Source organism: Manis pentadactyla, chromosome 2 (assembly GCF_030020395.1).
Source record: "Manis pentadactyla isolate mManPen7 chromosome 2, mManPen7.hap1, whole genome shotgun sequence".
Classification (NCBI taxonomy): Eukaryota; Metazoa; Chordata; class Mammalia; order Pholidota; family Manidae; genus Manis; species Manis pentadactyla.
Window position 1 is genome coordinate 222,328,818 of NC_080020.1, and position 12,904 is coordinate 222,341,721.

Here is a 12,904-nt window from a genome sequence, read left to right on the forward strand (position 1 = left end):
AGGGTGGACATGACCTAATCAGATTTGGTCTGGAAAGAGACTAAAACTTTAAAAGAGACTGGAAACTTCAGAGATTCTCTGAGGAATTTGAAGGCGCCACCATGAAGTGTACGGCTGTAAGAACATGAATTCTGCCAAAATTCATGTGAGCTTGAAGAGCACTCTTAACCTCAGATGAGACTGCCATTCCAGCCAACACCTTGATTGCAGCTTTTGAGACTCTGAGCAGAGGCTCCAGCTAAGCTGTGCCCACCCTACTGACCCATGGAAACTGTGAGATCAGACATGGATGTTGTTTTAAGCCACAACATTTGTAGTAAATTGTTATGCACAGTAGAACACTAATATAATATCTGTGTTGACTGTGTGCACTTGTGCAAGATGATCTGGAAAGGGAGAAGCTGGTTTCTCCATGCAAACGGTGACAAATAGGGTATTTGTCAGCTTGGGCTGCCATAACAAAATACCACAGCCTGGGTGGTTTAAACAACAGAAATTTATTTTCTCATAGTCTGGCAGCTGAAAGTCTAAGATGAAGGAGCCAGCAGGGTTGGTTTTTGGTGAAGCCTCTGTCCTGGGTTTGTGGATGGTCAGCTCTCTGTCCTCACATGGCCTTTCCTCGGTGCCTGTGAAGGGAGGGAACAGAGAGACAAAGCTCTGGTGTCTCTTCCTCTTGCACGGATACCAGTCCCATCAGATGAGGGCCCTACCCTTATGACTTCTCCTAATCTTCCTGACCCTGTCTCCGGTGGTAAGGGCTTCAACATCTGAGTTCTGGGAGACACAGTTCAGTCCATAATGAACAGGTAGTGCAAATGGACAGCAGACGCAGGAATGGCTGGTGGTGGAAAAGGGAGAACGGGGTGGAGCCTGAAAAATGTATGAAGGAATCATTGGCAGGGCCTGATGCTTACTTGGATATTGAATATGAAAGGATCAACCCAAACTGAAGCAAAGTTTTCAGTCTTGGAGAAATCCACCAAAAAGGATTCAACTGAAAATGAATCATTATGCCTCAGGGGACTGTTATCCTTTTGTTTTTGAGGGAATTTTCAGGGTAAGGGGGCAGAAGCAGGGCAAGGCTTTGTTGAAATTAAGGAATCAGCAAGTTAGACCAACAGTTGTGTCTCCTAGACAAAAAGAAATACAAACTAAAAAGTAAATAAGAAGCTCACATTTTAGCCAAAAGAATTATTGATGTGTAAGTAGTTACAGAAAATCTTAATTAAAATTAGTGAAAAATCTTGTGAATTTTTTCTGTTTTTTAAAATATCACTCCATTATCTTGTTTCCCAATAAAGAATCAAACCTATTTTCTTTTGTTTGATACAGTTAAATGTAGAAGAGTGATGAAATATAAGTTCACTGAAACCTGAAACATTTCATACAGCAGTTCTAAAGCATGTTTTGTAAAACATAAACCTTACAAGGCAATCTATGACAAGAGCCTTGTGGTAATAAAAAGGGTATAAACTCTAAGCCTCTACAGAAATCCATGCTGCCCATTATCTTATGAAAGATTCTGCAATCGATGAGGATAATCACAAATTTGGTCACATAGTATCATCACTGAGGGATATTTATAAAAACGCAGATTAACAGGGTCCACCATAGGCTTACTAAATCAGATCTTGGTGCTGGACCTGGATACTTAGAAATTTTAATTGTCTTCAGAAAATCTGATGCATGGCTGGAGTATTGTTCTGGAACAGGTTAGCAAGACACTTCTCATGCTGATCTTGTGCTGTGCTTTCGTCATGATTAAGTAGGTAATGCATTTACAGGGTGTTATTAGCCTCATTAGACAAGGAGGAAGCTAAGGTTTAAAAGGTTAAGAAGTAACTCTTCCTATTTCTTGGTATACATGGTGCAGCCCAATCCAGGGCCTCTAACTCCAAAGCAGGCTCTTTCCACTATGCTAAGCTTCCTTCCAGTGTCTGAGAAATCTCATATTTCGTTCATAAATCTCTGAATGGATTCAATCAATATTTTCTTAGCATCTACACATTCAGCTACACTATACAACATGCTGAGGAGGTAGTCTGTAAGTTGCTTAAGGGTTAGTTCGGGGAAGGAGGCAGTAGTAAGTGGAGGGACAGAAAGAAAGGAGGGGAAATAGGGCAAATACAGATATGACTATGATGAAAGCAGCCATGGTCTCAGAGAGGTTCCCACAAATGCCAGGTCAGGAGGGTGGGGACAGAGGCTGAGGACTGGAGCAGGGTTAAGGTCTTAGCACATTTGATTGAGGGAGAGGGTAAAGAATGGCTTCATGGAGAAAAGGGAAGAGGTGTCTGACCTGGTTCTTTCAGGATGGGAAACAATATAATTAGAGTGCCCTCTACTCATCCTCTAGCTGCATGGGCCATTCTCTGAGGGTGCCTGGCACATAGCAGGTACTCAACATATGTTTGTTGAATAGAAATGACCTAAAAGAAAAACTTTTAAGAAGCAGAGCCTGTAAGAATATGATCTTGATCACTGCTATTTAAAAATCATTTTTATTTCAGACAAAGAGCTATCTTGAGGCTCAATTATGTGGCACCTACTTTCTGACAAGCATTGTGATAGCCCATAGTAATGACAGTTCATATTAATCAGACACAACCCAGGAGATAAAGGAACTTATAGTCTGGCAAAGGAGATGTTTGAGTGAATACTCACACTGTAATACGGTAAGTAGTAGGTAAGAATGAAACACAGAGCTAATGCTATAGGAATTCCAAAAAAGAAGTGCCTAACCCATTTGGGGGTGAGGAAGGGAGATGTGGGAAAGCAAGGGATGCTCAGGGATAGTGACAGTTGAGCTGGGACCAGAAGACTGGGCCTCCCCACTCTCACTGGAGATGACTGAACACACAGGCCTATATTGTTGATCTTAGCTCTCCCAGCAATGTTTATTTGAACAACTCAGCATTTCACTGAGTAGCAGGTGATTAAGCATGAATTTACAGAGAAGCGATCAGTAGGTGGCACAGTCAGAAAACAGCCACCGCCTGTAGTCAGTGGTTACCCCTACCAGGAATGAGATCTGAAAAGGCAGCAGGAGGGATGGTTACGATGAGTTTGTAACAGATTGGAATGCAAGTCAAGAAAGTACAAGACAGAGGACAAGGAGCTGCCCCTGACAGCTGTTCACAAGGAACCAACTCATCCTCAGAAAGGGCTCCTCAGGACACAGTGCTCTGCAGGCTCCAGATGCTCACGATGGCCCATTCTTCCTCCATACCTGGAATCTTGGAAGCTGCCCCATTCAGCATACAATCAATGGCCCCTCCTGCCTCTATCTCCTTGTATTAGTCAGCTAGGGCACCTATAACAAAACAGCACAGGCTGGGTAGCTTAAACACAAGAAACTCATTTTCTTACAGTTCTGGAGGCTGTAAGTCCAAGATTAAGGTGTCAGCAATGTTAGTTCCTTCTGAGACCTCCATTCTTGACCTGCAGATGGCTGCCTTCTCCCTGAGTCCTCACATGGTCTTCCCTCCATGTCTGTCTGCATCCTAATCTCCTTTTCTCATAAGGACACCAGTCATATTGGGTTAGGGCCCACCCATACGACCTCATTTTACACGCATTATCTCGTTAAAGGCCCTATCTCCAAGTGCACACCCCATCACACTTTCTAAGGCACTAGGTAGTTTGTAAGTTGCTTAAGGGTTAGTTTGGGGAAGGAGGCAGTAGTTAAGTGGAGGGACAGAAAGGAAGGAGGGGAAATAAGGCAAATACAGATATGACTATGATGAAAGTAGCAATGGTCTCAGAGAGGTTCCCACAAATGCCAGGCCTTCGTATGTAGGACTTCAACATACGAGTAAAGAAGAACCTCAGCTTGCAAACTCATCCTATAGCACCCAGTGACATGGGCACTTCTTTTCTGTGTCAGACTGTTTCTCTGTTTGTGAGGAATCTCAGAATTCTCAATGGGGAGAATCATCTCCCTGAGGTGTCAGCATCCCTTCAGAAGATATAAATTCTCTCCAAGATAATCAATGGAGCCTGGAAGGTCAGGTTTTGAGGAAGGCATAGATAAACTGATGAGGCTTAATAAAGCTTAGGCAGCAGGGCCTGCCATTTTGACCTCTGGGAGCCATGGAGTATTCTGGCAGGAGAGAAAAAGCAAGGCCACAATCAGGATGCATTCCTGTTAAATTGGCCAAGAGATTTCACAGAGAGAGATCTGGCTTTCCAAGCCTGTAGTAATGTGCTGTGATTATGTTTCATGTTCTTAATAAATATTTACTTTCATACCTAATTCTGTATTGACAATTTTGTATTCCTTCTCTTTCGTATTCTCACTCCCCTGAAAATTAGATCTGCCCTGTGGAGGAAGATGAACAGATGAAATTCCTTTCTCACAGCTTGGATATTGAAATGTCTAGAAATCTAAGATGGAGCTCCAGAGTTAGGGTGTTAAATATGTTGTTTACTAAGGAGAGACAGCAGAGAGGTGGGGAGTGAAAAGCTTCAGCAAAATGTGTTTTGTCTCTGGAATTCCAAAGATTGACACAGAGCGGACAGAACCCGCACACTGGTGCTGTCTATTCTTCGTGGAACGTAGCTACCTTTAAAATAATCATCCCTGGCCTGCTATCCATGTTCAAAAAGTCCTCTGTAGAGGGAGGGTAAAAAAAAAGCTTTCATCAGCAAATAGTTAAAAAGCCTATACACTGATTCTAAAATTATCTTTAACAAGATCTAAGAGACTTTTTTTCTTAGCAACCTAATCCCCATCTCATCCAAACCACACCTTTGCAAATCAGATCAAGGTAATACCCCGAGGACCACACAAGTCATGTCTGCCAGAGCTGGTGTGGCCCCAAGCATTAATAATCCCAGCTGCACAACTACAATAGACATGATGCCAACTGCCAAGCTTAAAGGCCAAAAACTGCAAGGCCCGTGCTTGGAAAGCGGGACCACCTCACGTTGGTGCTGGCGGTACAGGGCCTCTCATTCTCCTCTTGTTACTCTGGGCTCTAAGTGCCAGTGCCTCAAACTAGGCTCAATTATTCCTGGTCAATGAGCTTATATTTAGAGTTTTAACTTGTGATAATTAGGTATACCTCTCTCCCCAATTTGAGTTGGGGACTAGTTAAGAATTACACCCGGCCATTAGACAGATGAACACCAAACACCTGATGTACTACTTAAAATAACTGGATAGGAGGATGTTAATTAGATGAATCGTTACAGTGAACATTTTAATATTTCTGCCCAACTTCAATGTACCCATAAGCAATGTGGGCAACTAACTACAGGCATGGACAGCCAGCCAGTGCTGCCTTGGTAATCTGACCACATGGCAAAGAGAAGACCCAGAGGTGCCCTCTATCTGGGCAGCTACATCTGAAAGAAATTGAATCTAGGAGCTGAACCAAACTGCCTGCTTCCAAACTCACCCTATAGATAAGTCATGTCAGAAGGACTGAGCAGAGGCAGGAGGGCAGAAAAGCCCAGAAGGGTCCCTCTGGCCAGAACACTGAACCGTAAAGCCCAGGGAGTGTAGGCTTCCAGCCGTCAGCACTGGCAACAAATAGCTCATGTCCTAAAAATGTTTTCATCTGTAGATCAAGTAAGTGCATTTCCAAAAATATTTCCAAAGAAAATAATCAGAGATACAAACAAAGAGCTATGTACCAATATTCTCATTTTAACATGAGAGCAGGAAAAGAAATCAAAACACTAAGGAAAAAGACTAGGGTATCTCTATTAAAATGTTTTCTAAATGCTCCACAGCATCTTATGATGCTGATAGACAGTGGCTGCAATAGGGAAGGTGAGGACTTGATAATAACATTGAAGTCACAATGTTATTCATGTGAAACTTTCATAAGATTGTACATTTAATGATACTTTAAAAAAATTAATTAAATTAAATGTTTTCTAAACATTTTTCATAAAATGAAAAGAAATTCATGTTGAAATGGTGAATTTTAAAAAGGTAACAACATTGTATTGTAACATAATCCCAATGTGTTTCTGAACTGTTTCTACACAAAATATACGTAAGAAACACTACAGGTGTATTTTTCTTATATTATATGTAGTTTTTCTAAATGTCCTATAAAGAGCATATACATTAATGTAATCAAAGATTATCCTTTTTCAATTTCCCAGTATACCCAATCCAGAATATTTACTCTATATACTCATTTCATAAAATAAAAAAGAATTTCAAATTGAGGTATCACTCTTCAGTCATGAGTTACACAAAATCAAACCTAAACCTGGATAGCAAATTACTGTATCGATAACAAATATTCATATTTGTATGGATAGCCCCATATTTCTACAATTTAAAGAGAACATATGTTTTATCCTCACTGTAATTTACCTGGGAACAAACATCTAATATACCTATTGATCCTGATGGACCAATGATCGTATAAATTGTTATCTGTGAGCAAAATCAATATCAACTTTTAATTATTCATGTTTAGGATTTCCAAATAAAATAGTATGTTTAATCAAATTTGAATTGCAGATATGTAACTTTTTTATTATAAGTATGTCCATTGCAAGATCCAAATATTGCAATATTTGGAACACATTTATACTAAGAAATTATTCATTGTTTATCTGAAATACCGAGTTAACTGGCCACCCTGAATTTTTATTTCCTCAATCTGGCAACAGTATTCATGATGTCATTTCAGAAAGCCACATTCCCTGCTCTGAATATTCATTACTCTAATTCCTGCAGGGGCTAGAACAATTGAATTAACCACAAACCAGTCATCAAGCTAAAACTAGAGCTTTCTAATTCAAGGGGGAACGCTCCCAGGGAGGACACCTGAAGAGATTCCACGCTTATAAAACTTGCTGTGTAGACCGCACCATAATTGCCTTTGCAGACCTCTCCCTGGCCCCATCCCCATTACATAGTCCTAGATAAAACAGGAGCAGCAGGGAATCCAAGCACCCTCATTTCCAAAGTAATCTTAAAGAAAATATGCAGGAGCCCGGCAATCCTTCCCCTACTCTGAGAACAGCTGCAGAGGTGCGGCAGGTTTGGCAGGGGCCGGGCTGCATCAGCAGTGGTTCCTCTCTAAGGCACAGAACTCAGGAGAGCCAGGGGTTGCCATCATACCACCTGTCACCCCTGGAAGAAACAGGGAAGAAGTCATCTGGCTTCCTTCTTCTTATTCCAAAAACGGCTCTCTGTGACCTAAGTAAAATGGAGGCTGGACAAAGACAAGAAAGGCACCTGGACAATGGATGTGTTATTATCCTGGCTGTTATGCCATTGTGTGAACAATAAAGATATGCAGCAAAAGGTACAGTTACCCAAGCCCTCCACCTCACATACAGATGAGGATTCGATCTCCAAGACGTAGCCAGGTGGCCCTCTGGATCCTTTATTAAGTGCTGACCCAAACCCCAAAAGACATCTACTCGTTTGTTTGGTGCTTACTCTCAGGAAAGCTGTTTCAGCAGAAGATCAGCAATAACACTGAACTCTGAGAACCAGATCAGCAGGAGTAGGAGCGAATCCAGAAGAGGGCCTCAAAAGAGGGCATGTTCACTTGTCTGAGCTTTTAACCAGATGACCCACTATGTTAACAGAGTCTCACAAGAGCAGGATCAGGTTCCTTCCCTGTAACCTCTCCTCCCCTCAATTCTCCAAGACATACCCCATCCCAGCAAGGAGGTTTTATAGCCCAGTGGAGAAAGTGACAAATTGGTAAGTAGACAACAACATGGTTAACTCATGGTATTCAATCACAAGAATGACCCTGAGACTCAAGCTAATAAATCATACGCTTATCCCTGCAATTATACATGTATCACCTTGCAACTGTTCTGTCACCTGTCCCTGTCTTGCACACATAAAATAGGGATAAACACCACTGTCCACCAGCTTGAAATCTATACAATTAGCCCAATGCTGAGTAGATACAAGTAGAGATCATGCTTTCTGTATTCTGATTTTTGCAACTCAAATATCATTTGCTTTCAAAACTATTTGCACTTTTTTTTTGTATTTCACTGCAAAGCCAATATTATCTTGGTACATGTTTAGAGTATTTTGTTTTAGCTCCTTCCTTTACAATACTATATATACTTTAGCTATATATCACTAGTCTTAAGAGCCTGTGGAAACCTTGTTTCTAGTCCTCTTCAATCACTCTGCCTTCTCAATTGAAATTTTCTTACCTACCTTATCTTTTGAGGCTGATCATCTCCCATTGTCCTGTGGCTGGAATTTCCATTTAACCAAGCCAGACCAATAGTCCAAAGAAGCAGACACCTGAAAGGAATGACTCTAGCCATTAGAAATAAATTCTATTCCCATCTTTCCAATGTTTTTTACTGATACTAGCAAAGAAAGGCACTTTTCCATAAAGGGCAACAGCCAACTAGCTTTGAAAATCTTCAAGAAATTGAAAGATACTGTTTCCACCAACAGAATACTAATGACAGTTTGGAAAGCAAGCCTACTGTTAGAGAATATAAAAGTCTGGGCTCTCCAGGGCCTCAGGCATCCACCAGTTAGCTTCTTCCTCCCTGAATAAGGCTACTCTCCCTTCACATAAATGAAATCTGTGTTGATCTACGGTATATATTCATCACAAGAGTGAGACCGTTATTGCTGTACATCATAAAAGGACCAACTCCCTCCTGCAGCACAGTATTGGGGTGAGGGGTGGTCAGAGGCAGAAAGCCTGGTTCAATCCCAGGGCTTCTACTTGCTAGAAGTATTGTAAGAACACTGCACAAGGCTCAGATGAGTGTCAGCTTCCTCATCTATAACAGGAATGAAACCCTGCCTGCCTCCTAGGCCTACTGTAGGAAATGAATGAGATGATGTGATCGAAAATAGTTTACAGACTGTAATGACCTCAATAAAAGCAAATTCATAGTGTGTGAGCTCCAGCTACACAGGACTCAGCCTCTAGGGAGCCCACTCAAAGCATGAGCAAAACTTTAACTTGAAAATAATGCTTTTCTTTTCATGTAAGTGTGTTTTAAACAATATCTATCTGCACCAAACAGATATGTCACTCTGGGGGAAAAAATAGTATGCTGATATTTTCATTTTGTTTCTTTTCTACCACTCCTACAGAACAGCATAGCTCCTCTACCCATAAAAGCTTTTCCTGATCAATGTGTTTAACCTGAACATTAAAGAGGTTTTTAAATTAGCACATGATTCTCAAGTTCCTTCTTCCCAGAGAAGTTCCACAGAGTAACTTTCTAAATATTGCTTTTGTCTGGGCCAAATCAACTTGCCATGCCAAAAACACATTATTGCAAAGTTGCATTATAAGACAGTGCCATCAAAACAAAACGGTGAAAGCCAGAGCAGTTTTTATTAGTAACAGCAGAACCCAATTTCACGGGTTTTAATTTACCATTTTTACATTTTACTATGACATTATCCAGATATGAATTGTTATGATGAGAAGCTAGTCCCTAGGGACAAAAAAAGTTACAATTCTGCTTTTAAAAAAAGACTTTGCATATAACAGTGAAGGACACACTAATAAAGATTGGTCTGGAACATTTCTCTTTATGACGATTGACTTATCAGCAATAGTTATTGCAGCAGAGTTGGAAATTACATAATTGCCAGAAAGTGTAGATATTTGACTTGGCAAGAACCCTAGGTTTATCTGATTTATTTTTGTAAGAATTGGGCCCCGTGGATATTTAGAAATGTTTAAGGAAAGAACAGTAGAATATAAATGAAACAAGCAAAAAGCCTCTTTTCAAAGGCTGCATTTAACTCCATCGTCACTGTTGTGATAACACAAATAAACCAAAGACAAACCTTTGGTGATGGTGGTGGGTGAAAGCTCTACTCTAAATTAAAACATTACAAACTCCTAACATCTGGACATTCTCTCCCTCTTCGTAATCATTCTTGTCCATTCTCTGTCTACTGTTTATCAGTGGGCACTGCATACTGTGACACTGAGCCTTGGAACTTCTGCCCAGTAATAAGGAACACAGTATGTGAAGGGCCATATTCATGTACCAGCACGTTCTGACCTCTGTCTGCCCTGGGGGAAGAGGCCTTCCACTGCAGAGAGAGGGAGAGAGAAAAGGTTTTGCTAGCCCCAGACTCTTCTCTTGCTTTGGATCACAAGTGCCTGGCCCAGTGCTTGTTACAAAGCTGACCCTCACTGCTTTGTTGTTGAATTGAAGCAAATGAGAAAGATGCACTGACTAAGAGACAATGAAATAAAAGAAAGTAGCTAGATAAAGTAAGAAGAGATAGAATGAGAAGTCATGGTTCCTCGTCTGGGCTGCATCATCAACTTGCTGTGTGACTTAGGTAAGTTCTTTCTTCTTTCTAGGGCTCAGTTTCCTCCTTTGTAAAATGAGTTCATTTTTCTTGGTGGAATCTCAAATATCTACTTTCTTATCCATCATTTTTTTAAAGCCTATTGTCCCACGAGAGGGTCACACTTCCTCGTAATACAACAACCTGTTGTATTCACCAATGTATTTGCATGATGACTTCACTTACAAGGGGGATGCACCCTGCACAACAGAATTTCATCCATTAGCAAATGTTTCTCTTGGGTTTCTTCTTCATTTTCCTTCCTGGAATAGCTGAAATTATCCAAACTTTGGTGGGCACAGTCACACAGGGAAAAGAGTTCAAGCTTTGAAGTCCAACCAAACAGAGTCTGGATTTTGATTCCTCTATTTTCTCTGAAAGTTACTTAGCTTCTGTGAAACTTGCATCTGCAAAGCGAGATTCTTACTTCCTTCATCACTGAGTTGCTGTCAGGCTGAAATAAGATAAACACAGTCATCTGGCATCTAGCAGTTTCTCAGTATAGGTTTTTGCTTATAATCCATTTGTTGCCTCACAGGTCCTATTTCAGAATTGTATGTGTGCCCCTTCTTGTCTACACCTGAGCTTCACGCTGTGAGATCGGGCCTTGAAGCGAATGGTTTGAACAGAATGATGAAGCTAAAAATGCATCAACAGAAGCTAAAACTAGAGGTGAAAGTTTGATGAGGAATGGATATTAACACAGTCTCTCAATGCATCTCCTCACAATTACATATTACTACCAAGGGACAATTAGGAGAAATCTGTAGGACACAGAATTCAACCTGGTCATCAAATCAGTATCACTAATACTGGGGCCAAGTGACATGGTGATCCTCCTAATCAGAGGCACTGAGAATGACACAACATTGCTTCAGCAACATCACTGAATGCATAAGATATATAATCTGAATCTAACGATAAGGGACTGTCAAACAAACACAAATTGAGAGGTATTCTAGAAAATATTTTGCTAATCATTTTCCAAAAGGTCAAGGTCAAAAAGACAAAGAATGGTTGAAGAATAGTGCCAGAGATACAGGATGAAAGAGACATGAAAACTAATATAATGTGTGATCTTGGAGTTGATCCTGAGTAGACAAAACAATAAAAAGAACATTATATTGAGACAGTTACCAAATGTGAATATTGATTAGATAATATTACATCAATGCTAACTTTCCTGATCATAATAACTACACTATGGTTATAAAAGAGAATATTCTATCTTAGTAAGCAACACTGAAATGTTTAGTGGTATAAGGAACACAAGATATCCAACTCTGAAATTATAAAAAAAGAAAAAATCCATTATTACCTATCTGTCTACCTAGCTACCTATTTATCTACGTACCTATTAGGGAGAGGGAAAGAGAATTAAATGTAAATTAAACATAAACAAAAAGTGAATCTGAGTAAAGGGAATTCAAAAGTTCCTTCACTATTTACATGTCTACATTTCATATGACATAATTCCACAATATCACACATTTATTCAATAGAAACATTTCTTGCTCTCAATCAGTTCACAGTATAATAGGGAGTATCTAAACCAATATATGAAAAACTTTACATTGGTAGGGATTTTAAATGAGCACTGGGGTGACTCCAAATAAGAAGTGGTCACCTCTGCTTAGGGAAGTCAGTGACCCTACCTTGTTCAGAAGTTCCTAAAAGAAGTGATGAGAGCTGGAAGTAGACAGTGATGAGGAGGGGGGAACAGATTCAAGAGATGTTATGGAAATGTAATCAGCAGGACTCAGTGACCAAATGAACAGCAGAAGGTAGAGCTAGGAAACGTTTTGCGTGACTCTTGTGTTTCTTGTGTTTCAATGACCCTACAATCTCTTTTATAAATTATAGAAGAAAAATAATAACAATAAATCAGTGTGCTTAGTGCTTAGGATAGGGGCTGCACAGGGTGGTGTGGAAGGGACCAGGTATGACAGTGAACATGCAATGGGGGGACATGCCTGGTTTTGAAGGCTATTAAGGAAGTCAAGCCAAAAGATGCTAATGAGTGACAGGAAGTGATAGGAAGGAAGACATAGGGGTCTGAGATAAATCTGAGATTTCATGTGAGCTACCAGGACGATGGTAATGCCATTCATAAGGATAGGAATGCAGGAGTGGAAGTAAGCTTTTTTTGTGTTACTGGGGAGGAGGAAGTGGACAGCTGAGGGGACCCTAGAAAATAAAGGAAAGGCTGTCATCTCAAAGCCAAATTGCAAAAACTGAAAAATGTCACAAAAGCCAATTTTGTCCATATGCATTAGCAAAAATACAGAATCCAAGCTGGACTAGACTGAGGGTTGTACTTTGAGCAAAGCTGCACTGAGGGACATTCACTGCTGACCTACATTTTTCAACAATACCGGGGAGAGGGGCACCTCTAGAAACAAGCAGCTCGCTCCTCAAATAGCAAACACACATATTTTCTCACCACCAACAGGGCTGTTGCCAGGAAATCACACAGACCCCAAATAAAAAACAGGCCAAAGGAAAACAAAGAGACAAGACTCCTCATCTCCTGTTCATGGGGCATTGAAGTTCAGGGCAAAGCCCTCCCTAGGTGGCCATGGGGTCCAGAGAAAACCCTCCCCAGAGCCC

General features: G+C 40.6%; 1 long non-coding RNA gene across 1 annotated transcript in view; it reads right to left on the minus strand.

Moving 5' to 3' along the window:
• Positions 1-400: 400 nt before the first annotated feature.
• LOC118910551 (uncharacterized) overlaps positions 401-12,904 on the minus strand; it is a 47,655-nt gene continuing 35,151 nt past the window's right edge. The window contains exon 3 of the long non-coding RNA XR_005024029.2: positions 401-626. This is a non-coding gene — a long non-coding RNA (uncharacterized LOC118910551). The remainder of the gene's footprint in view (positions 627-12,904) is intronic.